Here is a 12,458-nt window from a genome sequence, read left to right as displayed (position 1 = left end):
AGACTTAATTATTCTGTTTTTTTGTTTTGTTTTGTTTTTGTTTTTAACTATTCTGGGTTTTTTTTTTTAAGATTTTATTTATTTATTCATGAGCGACACAGAGAGAGAGAGACACAGGCAGAGGGAGAAGCAGGCTCCACACAGAGAGCCCAACGCAGGACTCGATCCCGGGTCCCCAGGATCACACCCCAGGTCGAAAGCAGCACTAAACCACCAAGCCACCAGGGCTGCCCACTATTATGGTTTAATTGTAAATCTTGGTGAATGACAAAATAATTGATCTGGTACTTTCAAGATTAGAAAGCAACAAATGACAGGTTGTGGGCCAACTACGTGTTTTTCCAAGTAAAGTTTTATTCAAACACAACCATACTTGTTCATTTCCCTATTATCTAATGCTTTTTCATTTCGACAGCAGAGTTGACTAGTTGTAACTACAGACTATTGTAGACCATATGCCCCATAAGCTGAGTATATTTACTATTTGCTCTTGGCTACTGGCCTTTTAAGAAAAAGTTGGCCAACCCATGATCTAGGTTCATTAGTTTTTCTAAACTTTATTTAACTTTAGGAATGAGTTGAATTATAGATAACAGATTTCTTCAATATTGATTGAAAACTCACTCCCCCCCATATTTTCTAAATCAGGATGCAGTTTACAATTGATAACTACTCTCAGTTCCTTTCAGCTATATAAATGTCTTAAGTTAGTCATTTAAAATAACTTCCTCTGTACTTTCTGGTATTGTCAAGAAAATGCCACCATCAAATCATATAAGTTTTGATGAAATACTGTATTTTTCCATAATTATATTCAATCCTATTAAAAAAAAAACAATACCTTTCAAATAAGAATGATCGTGGAAAACCACACAATTACCTAGTGTCAACTAACCAGCTATGATGTCACTTATAACCAATACTTCTGTGTCCATTTATTGCAGATGGAGAATCCAATATCCTATTTAGTCATTCACCATCTGACGTTTAACACCATTGCCCCATACAAGTTTAGGTTTGAGAATTAAATATAGCACAAGATAATAACTTGAGGTCTCTAGTAAAATGTCTTTACGGGCAGCCCTGGTGGCTCAGCGGTTTAGCGCTGCCTTCGGCCCAGGGCGTGATCCTGGAGACCCGGGATCGAGTCCCATATCAGGCTCCCTGGGTGGAGCCTGTTTCTCCCTCTGTCTGTGTCTCTGCCTCTCTCTCTCTCTCTCTGTGTCTCTCATGAATGAATAAATTTTTTAAAAAATCTTAAAAATATATATATATATGTCTTTGCAATAGGTCAGCATATTTCTCCAGGTTACTATATATCCCTGTTGAATATAGAGACATACCTTTACCCAACATTTAAAAAATTATGCCCTCAAGCATACCATGCACACCATTAGTATTTCATAGTACTTTTTAAAAAGTTATTGTGCTTAGATAAGTTAGTGAAATACTGAATACTAAATCTCTACCTTTGAGCAATGTAAAGCTTATATCCATCAAACATGGTTAGAGATCTGTGGTAATGAACATTTCAAAATGTTACTAGGGGGACACCTCTGTGGCACAGTCTGTTAAGCTTTTGTCTCTTGGTTTCGGTTCAGGCCCTGACCTCAGTGTCCTGAGATCAAAGCCCCACATCAGCCTCCCTTTGTCCTTCTGCCTCACCCCCATCCTTGTGCTGGAGCACACGCACTCTCACTCTCAGATAAATAAATAAATCTTAAATAAATAAATAAAATGTTACCAGGGAATCTCCATTCTTAATACATATTAACATCTCCAGGAAATGTTGCCTAAGAGTCACTCCCATTGGAGTGGAAGGTTGGAATTGTCAGTCATTATTTCATGTCATTAGTGATGACTGGATGGCAGACAAACTCACATTATCATTGTTTTTCTGAATGTACAGCTCTCTTTTTCTACAACCTGAAATATCTTTTAGCCCAATCCTTATATACATACACTTCAATGAATTTAAATCTTGTCTTTTGATCATGATACAGTAGTTGACAATAGCTTTGCTCCTATATACGTATACATGAAGGGCAGTCTCTAATTACTCAGGCATACATTTTCAGCCTTGGTACAAATTGCTAATTGGTTTATTTTTGATGTCTGACATCTGACAACTCAATCAAAGATGAAATATATCTTATGTTTCTCCTTCTAGTTTGTGATTTAGTTTTTAAGGTTCTTTTTAAGATTTATTTATTTTAGGTAGAGTGTAGAGTGGGAGTAAAGGGAGAGAATCTTAAGCAGACTCTCCACTCAATGCAGAGCCCTATGCTGGGTTCAATTACACGATTCTGAGATCACGACTTTGGCCAAAATCCAGAGTCTGATGCTTAATCAACTGAGCCACCCAGGTGACTCAGTTTTTAGTTTTCTAATTACTGGTAAGTTGGATATTTTCCACATATTTTTATTGTGGAAAAAGTCACACTGCTTATTGTGACTTTTCTAGTTCTTTTACCCATTTATTTATTTTTTCCTCCTGACTTAATAGATGCCTTAAAAAATACTCAGTATCTTGGGCAGCCCAGGTGGCTCAGCAGTTTAACGCCGCCTTCAGCCCCGGGCATGATCCTGGAGACCCGGGATCGAGTCCCCCATCAGGCTCCCTGCGTGGAGACTCCTTCTCCCTCTGCCTGTGTCTCTGCCTCTCTATCACTCTCTCTCTCTGTTTCATGAATGAATAAATAAAATCTAAAAAAAAGAGACTCTTTAAAAAAAATACTCAGTATCTTAATCCTTTGCTTTTTTTCTAGACTTGTGTTAATTTATGCTGTTTTTTTACTATGTTCAATACCCCTTATACAATTTTTTTCAATTTTGATGTAGTAAGTGTTTGGTCCTATCAAAAATATTCTTCTGCTAACAATTTTATTAGACAATTTGATTTTTAAAATCAGTTATCTGAAAGTCAAAATGAAAATTCCTTTTCTTAATATCTATATGGATTATTTACTTTCATTGAAAGCATATATAGCTTTGGCCAAATTGTATATTGGTAGCTGTGATGTCAATGTGATTGTCCTTTATTTTTTTTTAAAGATTTTATTTATTCATGAGAGACACAGAGAGAGAGGCAGAGACATAGACAGAGAGAGAAGCAGGTTACCCGCAAGAAGCTCAATGTGGGACTTGAATCTGGATCCAGGGATCACGTGCTGAGCCAAAGGCAGAGTCTCAACTGGGAGCCACCCAGGCATCCCATTGTGTGATTGTCTTTTATAACCAACACTCTATTTGTTGCAAATGGTGAATTCGATAATCTATTCATTTACCATCTGGTAGTTAAAACCTCTGTCCCACGTAAGTTTAAGTTTGACATTAAGTATAACACAAGACAGAATAATTAGAGTCACACTTTTTTCAGGCTTCTAGTCTTTTCCTCCAATTTAGTGCAAATTATATCAATTATTTTGTGGTGAATATACTGTTAGCTTTTGGTTATGAGTAGATCTGTGTTTTATGTTAAATAGTTTCCTACATAGGAAATGCCTCATTTTTTCCAAATGCTATTTCCTTATTTGTTGCTTTAATCATATACTGCTCTTCCTTAATTTACTGATAAATTCATTAATACTGATAGATTTCTTGTTTTTTAACCAACCCTGGGATAATCCTGACCAGCCATGGTATATTATTCTTTATACTGTTCAATATCATTTGTTAATATTTTATTTAGAATGTTTGCATCTGTATTTATATGTGAGCTTGTATTCTAATTTATTCTTCATGTTTGATATTGCACTTATCAGTTAATTTCAGTTTTAAAGCTTAAAGTTTAAAAGATATGATAGAACTTCTCTTTGGAAACTTATGGAACTTTCTATATATGTTAATTTGATTTCTTTTCAATGTTAGATCTTTAATGACCTTAAAAGCAGTATCCTTTTACATGAGACCCTCATGTATAAGTCAAGTAGAATGTGTTTTGGCAATACTAATTGGAACACTGGAGCTTCTCTGGAAGGGAATAAAATTCAGTTTGGCTCCTTTAAAAGGTTTGGATACTTTTCAGCAACCACACTAGCACTGATAGATTCTTTCATGTCTGGGATTTTATAAAGATTTTAAATAGAAATATTTACTAATTAGAAATATTAGAAATACTACTTTATAGTTACCAACTAGAAAATTACTAATTTAGGAATATTTAGTATTTAGAAATAGTCATTAATATTTGCCTTTGTTTAAAGCCAATTTCTACTCTTTTAATCTGTCAGCATTTCATTAAACATTTAGCATTTCTCTAAATACTTGCTCTATCTATATTGATAACAAACCAGATCTTAAAGATTTAACAAATGCAATGTCTTTATATAGTGATCAGTTGCATATATAAGTTGCATATATAAGATCAGTGCATAACAAATGCAATGTCTTTATATAGTGATCAGTTGCATATATAAGTACATCTGAAAATCATGAATTCGATGTTTTTCAAAATCACCCCAAATCTGTAAATTTTGAGACAACATTCACAGAAGATTGAAATAATCATGAAACTTATCAGTGGATTTACAGTAATTTGTATTTAAACATACTGCCATAGGTTCCACTTTTTCTCTATTCTTAATGCATTTTAATTTATGTTCTAATACCTTCTCAGTTTTTCTTCCTTGGTATTTTTTCCCCTTGGGAAAAGATTTATAGTTCATAGTTTCAATACTCTTACTTGACAGACAAAGTAGCAGGATCTGAGTGATCCCATAGTTGTTTCTTGGTCAGATTACTGGGACTGGTGAGGGTCAATGTGATCTTGAACTCCTTTAGGTCTTTTTTCTCTCTTAATTTAATAACACATTTTCAAACTGTGGTAAAGTACACATAAAATTTGCTGTCTTAAATGTTTAAGTGTACAGTTCATTGGTATTAAGTACATTATTGTACAGTCATCACCACCATCTATCTCTAGAATTCATCATCTTGAAAAAGATGATACCTGTTAAACAATAACTCCTTATTCCCACCTCCCCCCAACCCCTGGCAGTCATCATTCTACTTTCTGTCTCAAGATTTGAACAACTCTGGCACCATATATAAATAGAATCATATACTATTTCTGTTTTTGTGACTAGTTTATTTCTTTTTTTTTTTTAATTTTATTTATTTATTCATAGAGACAGAGAGAGAGAGAGAGGCAGAGACACAGGCAGGGGGAGAAGCAGGCATCATACCTGAGCCTGAGGTGGGACTCGATCCAGGGTCTCCAGGATCACGCCCTGGGCTGCAGGCGGTGCTAAACCGCTGTGCCACCGGGGCTGCCCGTTTTTGTGACTAGTTTATTTCTAGCATCCTGCTTTCTTTTGGTTACTGTTTGCATGGAATATTTTTTTCCAGCCTTACACATTCAACGTTTTTTTGTGTCTCTAGTGAGTCTAAAGTGAGTCTCTTGTCAACAGGGTATAGTTCAATAATTTCTTAAGTCCATTCTACTAAACTCTGTTTTTGATTGTAGAGTTTACTCCATTTACATTTAAAGTAATAAGTGATTTAAAAAAGGACTTATTTGTGTCATTTTGTGTGTGTGTGTCATTTTTCTATTTGTTTTCTATTTGCCTTATAGTTTGTCTCTCATTTCCTGTATTACTGTCTTCTTTTGTGTTTAATTGATATTTTGAAATGAAATGTTTTAATTCCTATGTCACTTATTTTTGTTTGTATTCTTTTTTTAAAATTTTTTTTTTAATTTTTATTTATTTATGATAGTCACAGAGAGAGAGAGACAGGCGCAGAGACACAGGCAGAGGGAGAAGCAGGCTCCATGCACCGGGAGCCCGACGTGGGATTCGATCCCGGGTCTCCAGGATCGCGCCCCGGGCCAAAGGCAGGCGCCAAACCGCTGCGCCACCCAGGGATCCCTGTTTGTATTCTAAAGCTATTTTCTCTGTGATTACCATGGGGATAACATTTAATATCCTAACATTATAACATTGCAATTTGAATTTATACCAACTTAAAGTTTGAGTCTCTTTTAATAATAAAGATTGACAAATAAACTTGTAGGATATTTAAGGCATAATCAGTTTTTATTAACTAAAATTTTGTGTGATTTCCCCCCACTTAATAATATATAAATATGCCAGTTTGCTTTTTAAAATGTTTTGCTTCTTATTAAAATTTATAGTTCTTTAAAAATAATTGATAGATATTTCAACTCCTGAGAGATGAGTGATTTAGTCTTTTGTGGCAGTTTTTTCTTTTTGAAATACTGTTAAATTCTACATCTATTTGCTTATTGTTTGTGACATTCCTCATACTGATGACCTTTTGGACCCCTTCTGTGTGGTTATTCTGAGTGGTCATCGGTGCTGATCCACTTTTCCTTTTCTTAGTACAGTTCTTAATGCTTTCATGCCTGCTTGGAATTCCTGTATTTCCCTCCCTATTTACAGAGATAACAAAATTGGAAGTGGATATCTTCACCTTCTAAACAGACAACTGATGATGAGGCTGGCTCAGTCAGTAGAGCATGCAACTCTTGATCTCGGGGTCATGAGTTCAAGTCCCATGTTGGACATGGAGTCTACTTAAAAAAAAAAAAAAAACTAATCAAGGGGCTCCTGGGTGGCTCAGTCAGTTGAGCATCCGAGTCTTGGTTTCAGCTCTGGTCATGATCTCAAGAGTCATGGGATTAAATCCCATGTCCGGCTCTGCACTCAGCAGGGAGTCTGCTCAAGATTCTCTCTCTCCTTCTCCCTCTGCTACTCTCCGCACTCGCTCACGTGCTCTTTGTCTCTCAAATAAATAAATAAATCTTTTAAAAAATAAATCAAGTCTCTTGGCTAAACAAAACCAAATTAAACTTGCAGTCTGGGGCACTCAGTCCTCAGATATTAACTAATTATTAACAGACAACTGATGAGAGTGAAAAAGTACCTGTTTGTATTAACACTCTTTAACTTGTGAATAGTACAATGTGAATGATGTGAGTAGTATAATACATGTAACTTATTATACTCATACATGTTTATATCATAACTATTTTTGTACATTTTTATATTCTCTAACCATATCATTTTAACCTGATTGTCATTTTTTACCTGATTATTAAAATGTTATTGTCATTTCATACTTAAATGGAACTTCACCTTAGCAGTCCCATTACATTGACTTCTTTTTCTTTAGCACTGTCCATGACTTTCTTGAAAGCATTACATTTTTCTGAAAATGGATGTTTAGAACTGTCCTTTTGCCTGTTTGCTTTGAATTTTGTCCTGAGTCAGGGTATCAGCTTCCCTTCTTATGCTAGAGAACAACATTAGAAACCAAAGTTTGAGTGTTGTGTGATGACATGTGAAATTAGGGAGGGAAATGGAAGAAGATAACTAGGTTTTTCTCAGACACTCTGGAAGTGAACTTGTATGTCCTCAATTCCAGGATCTTGGTTGAATTCAGTAAGTCTTTCTATTAGTAATGGTCTCCAGGAAATACTGAGTCTCACTGTGCTTAGTTGTATTTAGTCAAAAGTAAAATTACATCTTTGGCTTCTGTAGTAAGCAGTCTTATTTATAACCTGTGTAGAATTCATTATATTCCTCTTTTGAGGTAATCCTCCAATTGTTAATTGGTGTAATGACATTCAGTTTAGGGACTTCATTTATTGCTGCTGGGTGTGGCCATAGAACAAATTACAGTCAATAGGCTGACATTGGAATTTTCTAGCAGTTTCTGGGTGACTTTCTTGAAAGCATCTTGCTCAGATCCTTTACTCCTTTTCTTCTTCCCTTTCTCAATGCTATTGCCTGCATATATACATATCCCTGAGGACATCACATATTTGTCACATTCATATAGTTTCTCCAGACTTTTATGCGATAGGGAAATTTACTACTGTCTGGATGGAGCCACTAGTTACTTTATGGAACAAAGTTAAATAGAAAGTCTCATGAAAGAAAATAAATGTTCCTAATTGTGTTAGTCTGCTTGGGCTACTATAACAAAATGCCAGGGCTGGCTTGAAACAACAGAAATTTATTTTCTCAGTTTTGGAGGCCAGCCAATTTCGTTTCTGGTTGCAGATGGCCACATTCTTGCTTGTTCTCACATAGCAGAGAGAGCAAGCTCTCTGGTGTCTCTTATGAGGGCACTAGTCCTATTATGAAGACCCCACCCTCATGACCTCATCTAATTCTAAGTACCCCTCAAAGGCCTCATCTCCAAATACCATCACATTGGAGTTGGGCTTCAACATATGAATTTGGGACTGGGGGCACAAACATTCCATCCATAACACCAGTCCTTGAAAAATATAAGTATAGCAGATTTGTAAAAGTAAAATCAGTAATTCACCTGATAATATAGCTTTCAAAATCATGATAGCTGATCATTCCTTAAAGTTTTTTCTTGTATAGATCTTTGAGGCAGGCAGACATGAGTTGCAGAAGTCCATGAAAGCATACATATATTTATCAAAAGTGATGTACTAGAATATTCATAGCAGCTTCTATAGAGTCTAAAGTTGGGAACTACCTGAATGCCCATCAGTGGTAGAATGGATAAAGTCTGATATATTTACGCAATAGAATAATATACAGCAATGAAAATGAATCATCTGAAACTACCATCAGCAATGTGTATGAATCCCCCAAAGAATGTTGTTGAGAAAAAGAAACCGGATACCAAGGACTACGTAATATATAATTTCAATTATGTTTTCTAACAGTACAGATTAGGAAACTAGTTTATGCTCTAAGAAATTAGGACAGAGGTTTCCTTCAAAGGTAGTGACTGGTGATGCCTGGGTGGCTCAGTGGTTGAGTGCCTGCCTTTGGTTCAGGGCGTGATCCTGGAGTCCTGGGATCGAGTCCCACATTGGGCTCCCTGCATGGAGCCTGCTTCTCTACCCTCTGCCTATGTCTCTGCCTCTCTCTGTGTGTCTCTTGCGAATAAATAAATAAAATATTTTTTTAAAAAAAGTAGCAACTGGAGGGAACCATGAAGTGGAAACTTGAAGGTGCTGGTATTAATGCTACTCTTTTTTTTTTAATTTTTATTTATTTATGATAGTCACAGAGAGAGAGAGAGGCAGAGACACAGACAGAGGGAGAAGCAGGCTCCATGCACCGGGAGCCCGACGTGGGATTCGATCCCGGGTCTCCAGGATCGCGCCCCGGGCCAAAGGCAGGCGCCAAACCGCTGCGCCACCCAGGGATCCCCAATGCTACTCTTAATCTGAGTGCTGGTTACAAAAGATTGTTTAGCTTAGGAAAATTCGTTGCAATGTTCCCATATATGTGCATGTTGAGTAAGAATCTCTGTCTTGAACCCTCAACAATTCTGCATATTATTGCTGAGTGTTTGGGGCTGAGTTGTGCTCCCCCTCTGCCAAAAAAATTTTGAGAAATCATGAAGCCCAACCCCCACTACCTTAGAAGGTGACTGTTTTTTGAGTTAAAGCCTTTAAATGAGTGATTAAGTTAAAATAAGGACCCTTAGGGTGAGTTCTTTTTTTTTTTCTTCCTTAGGGTGAGTTCTAACCCAATCTCTCTGATGTTTCTATAACAAGAGATTTGGACACAAAGACATAACCATGTGAACACACAAGAAGGCAGCCATCTCTGGCATCTTGATTTTGGACTTCTAGTTTTCAGAATTGTGAGAAAGTTAATCACCCAGTCACCCAGTCAGTGATATTTTGTTATGGCAGTGCTAGCAAACTAATACACTGGGTGTACCAAAACCACAAATCTCTAATCACATTTTATCTGGACATGTTCAGGGTTGTGCTTGCAGCAGGCAAATCTCAAACATGAGAAAAAAATCTCACTCTAGACAGAAGCTTGCTCACAGGCTCTACTATAAAGTAGCAACCTTCTCAGGTTCAATGTTTGTTACCTGTAACGTAATCCACCACCCTGTGTATAGGCATCTGCCTAGGCTCAGTCACCTGCTGCATGCCTCTGGGACTTTGGGGTATGGAGAACTGACACAAATATGAAGCTTACGGTTCTTGGTATGCCATGAGTAAAATCCTTTGTTTTCAACCAGAAATCTCATGTCTTCTGTCAGCTTCCATGAAATATTAATGGGCTAGCCCACTAGACATCACATAGGGTAAAATCTTAGCCTCTTCAGAAAACTTGACAGTGCATACTATAAAAATTATATACATTTTTAGGTTCATGAGAGAATAGTCTTGACTTTTGTCTCCCAAACTGACTTATTTTAAAAAGCCCCTCTACACTCCAGATATGTTGAGCAAATCTGGACAACAGCCACTCCTTCCTTCAGCACCAGGGATTTCCGTCTCTTTCTGGAGTGGAGACAGAAATTAGCCATGTTTTTTCCTTCATGCATTTGCCATATTCATTCTCCCTCAAAATTTTCACAGAGGAGACTCACAGCTTCCCTTACAACAAGGAAAGATTCTGGGGATCCACATCAGGACCAGGAATTTCCTGAACTTTCCTGAGCATAGCTTAGTCTGACTGAACAAAAGACTGAATTTACTTCTTTGGTATTCCAAGTATAAAAAATTTTGCTCTTACCTCTCTGCATATAATAATAGTGGCATTCCCTCATGGGCCTGAGGGGGCAGAAATCCACTCATATTTTCTACAGCTTTGTTATCCATTCATTTCCCAACACTTGCAAGCCATGCTTACTCCTGTGGGAAAACAGAACTACTGCTTGGATGTTATACTGTAAATCTCAAAAATTATACTATTGCTAAAGTGATAATAAAAATAGATATTAAAAAAACAACAGGGAAAGCAAATACTAAAAAATACTAGACAGGTTTGAAAAACGACAGACCTCAAAACAGTTAACTGATTTAATATACCTGGGTGGTGGGGGAGGATGAGTAATTTAGGAATTAGAGAAAAATAAAAAGATAATTTAGATGTACAGATAGTAACTATGAGAGGCCAAGAAGCAATATCAATGAATAAGAAGTCCTAACCTACTTGTAATCAGTGTTCCAGAGAATCAATAGAGTGAACAAGGGATAGGAGATAAGAATGTTAACTTTTGAGAATTTCCCAGTAGTGAAGAAACACGTGAATCCTCAAACAACACAATAAAAAAAAATTGTTGCCAAACATTTAAAGAACTAACACCTTCTCAAACTCTTCTAAAACATAGAAGAGGAGGGAATACGTCCAAGCTTATTTTTACAAGGCCAGAATTATTCTGATACCAAAATCAGACAAGGATTCTACAAGAAAAGAAAATTATAAGCCAATACCTATAATGAAGATGGATGCAAAAATCCTCAACACAATATTAGCAAATCAAATTCAACAATACATTGAAAGGATCCTACCCGCTCATCAAGTGGGATTTATTCCAGATTTAAGGATGGTTCACCATCTACAAATCAATGTGATACACCACATTAACAAAATGAATAATAAAAATCATATAATCATCTCAGTAGATCCAGAAAAAGCATTTGACAAAAGTCTACATTCATTCAAGATAAAAATTCTCAACAGAATGGGTATATAGGGAATGTACGTCAACCTAATAAAAGCCATACAAACCCACAGGTAATATCATACTGAACAGTGAAAAGCTGAAAAGATTAAAAAAAAAAAAGCAAGACAAAGGTGCCCACACCACTTTTATTCAACATTGATCTGGAAAACCTAGATAGAACCATTAAGCAAGAAAAATAAAAGTCATCCAAATTGGGAAGGAAGAAGTGAACCTGTCTCTATTTGCAAATGACATGTATGGCAAACCTTGAAGAGTCCACCAAAAATCTGTTAGAACTAAAAAATGAAATTAACAAAGTTGCAGGATATAAAATATAAAAAATCAGTTATGTTTGTATACATGAATAATGAACTGAAAGAAATTAAGAAAACAATTCCATTTGCAATTGCGTGAAAGAGAAAATACCTAGGAATAAATATAACCAAAGAGGTGAAAGACCTGTTTGTTGTAAAGTATAAAACAGTGATGAAAGACATTTAAAGCCATGAATGGAAAGGTATTCTGTGCTTATTTATTGGAAGAATTAATAGTGTTTAAATGTGCATACTACCCAGTCTGCAGATTCAGTGCAATCCCTTTCAAAATCCAAATGGCATTTCTCAAAGAAATAGAACAAAATCCTAAAATGTGTATTGAATCACAAAAGACGAATAGCCAAAGCAATCTTGAGAAAGCAGAACAAAGTTGGAGGTATCACACTTCCTGGTTTCAAACTATTATAAAATGATAGTCATCAAAACAGTATAGTATTGATACTAAAACAGACACATAGATGAATGGAATGGAATGGAATGGAATGGAATAGAGCCCAGAAATAATCCCATGCTATATGTTCAATTTATGACAAAGGAGCCAAGAATATACAGTGGGGAGTGGATGGTTTCTTTAATAAGTGGTGCTGGGGAAACTGGACAGCAAAATACAAAAGAATGAAGCTGAACCATGATCTTCTATTCTACACAAAAATCAACTCAAAATGGATGAAAGACTTGACATTAGACTTA

Source organism: Canis lupus, chromosome 1 (assembly GCF_003254725.2).
Source record: "Canis lupus dingo isolate Sandy chromosome 1, ASM325472v2, whole genome shotgun sequence".
In the NCBI taxonomy this organism is placed as follows: Eukaryota; Metazoa; Chordata; class Mammalia; order Carnivora; family Canidae; genus Canis; species Canis lupus.
This window is presented reverse-complemented; position numbering follows the sequence as displayed.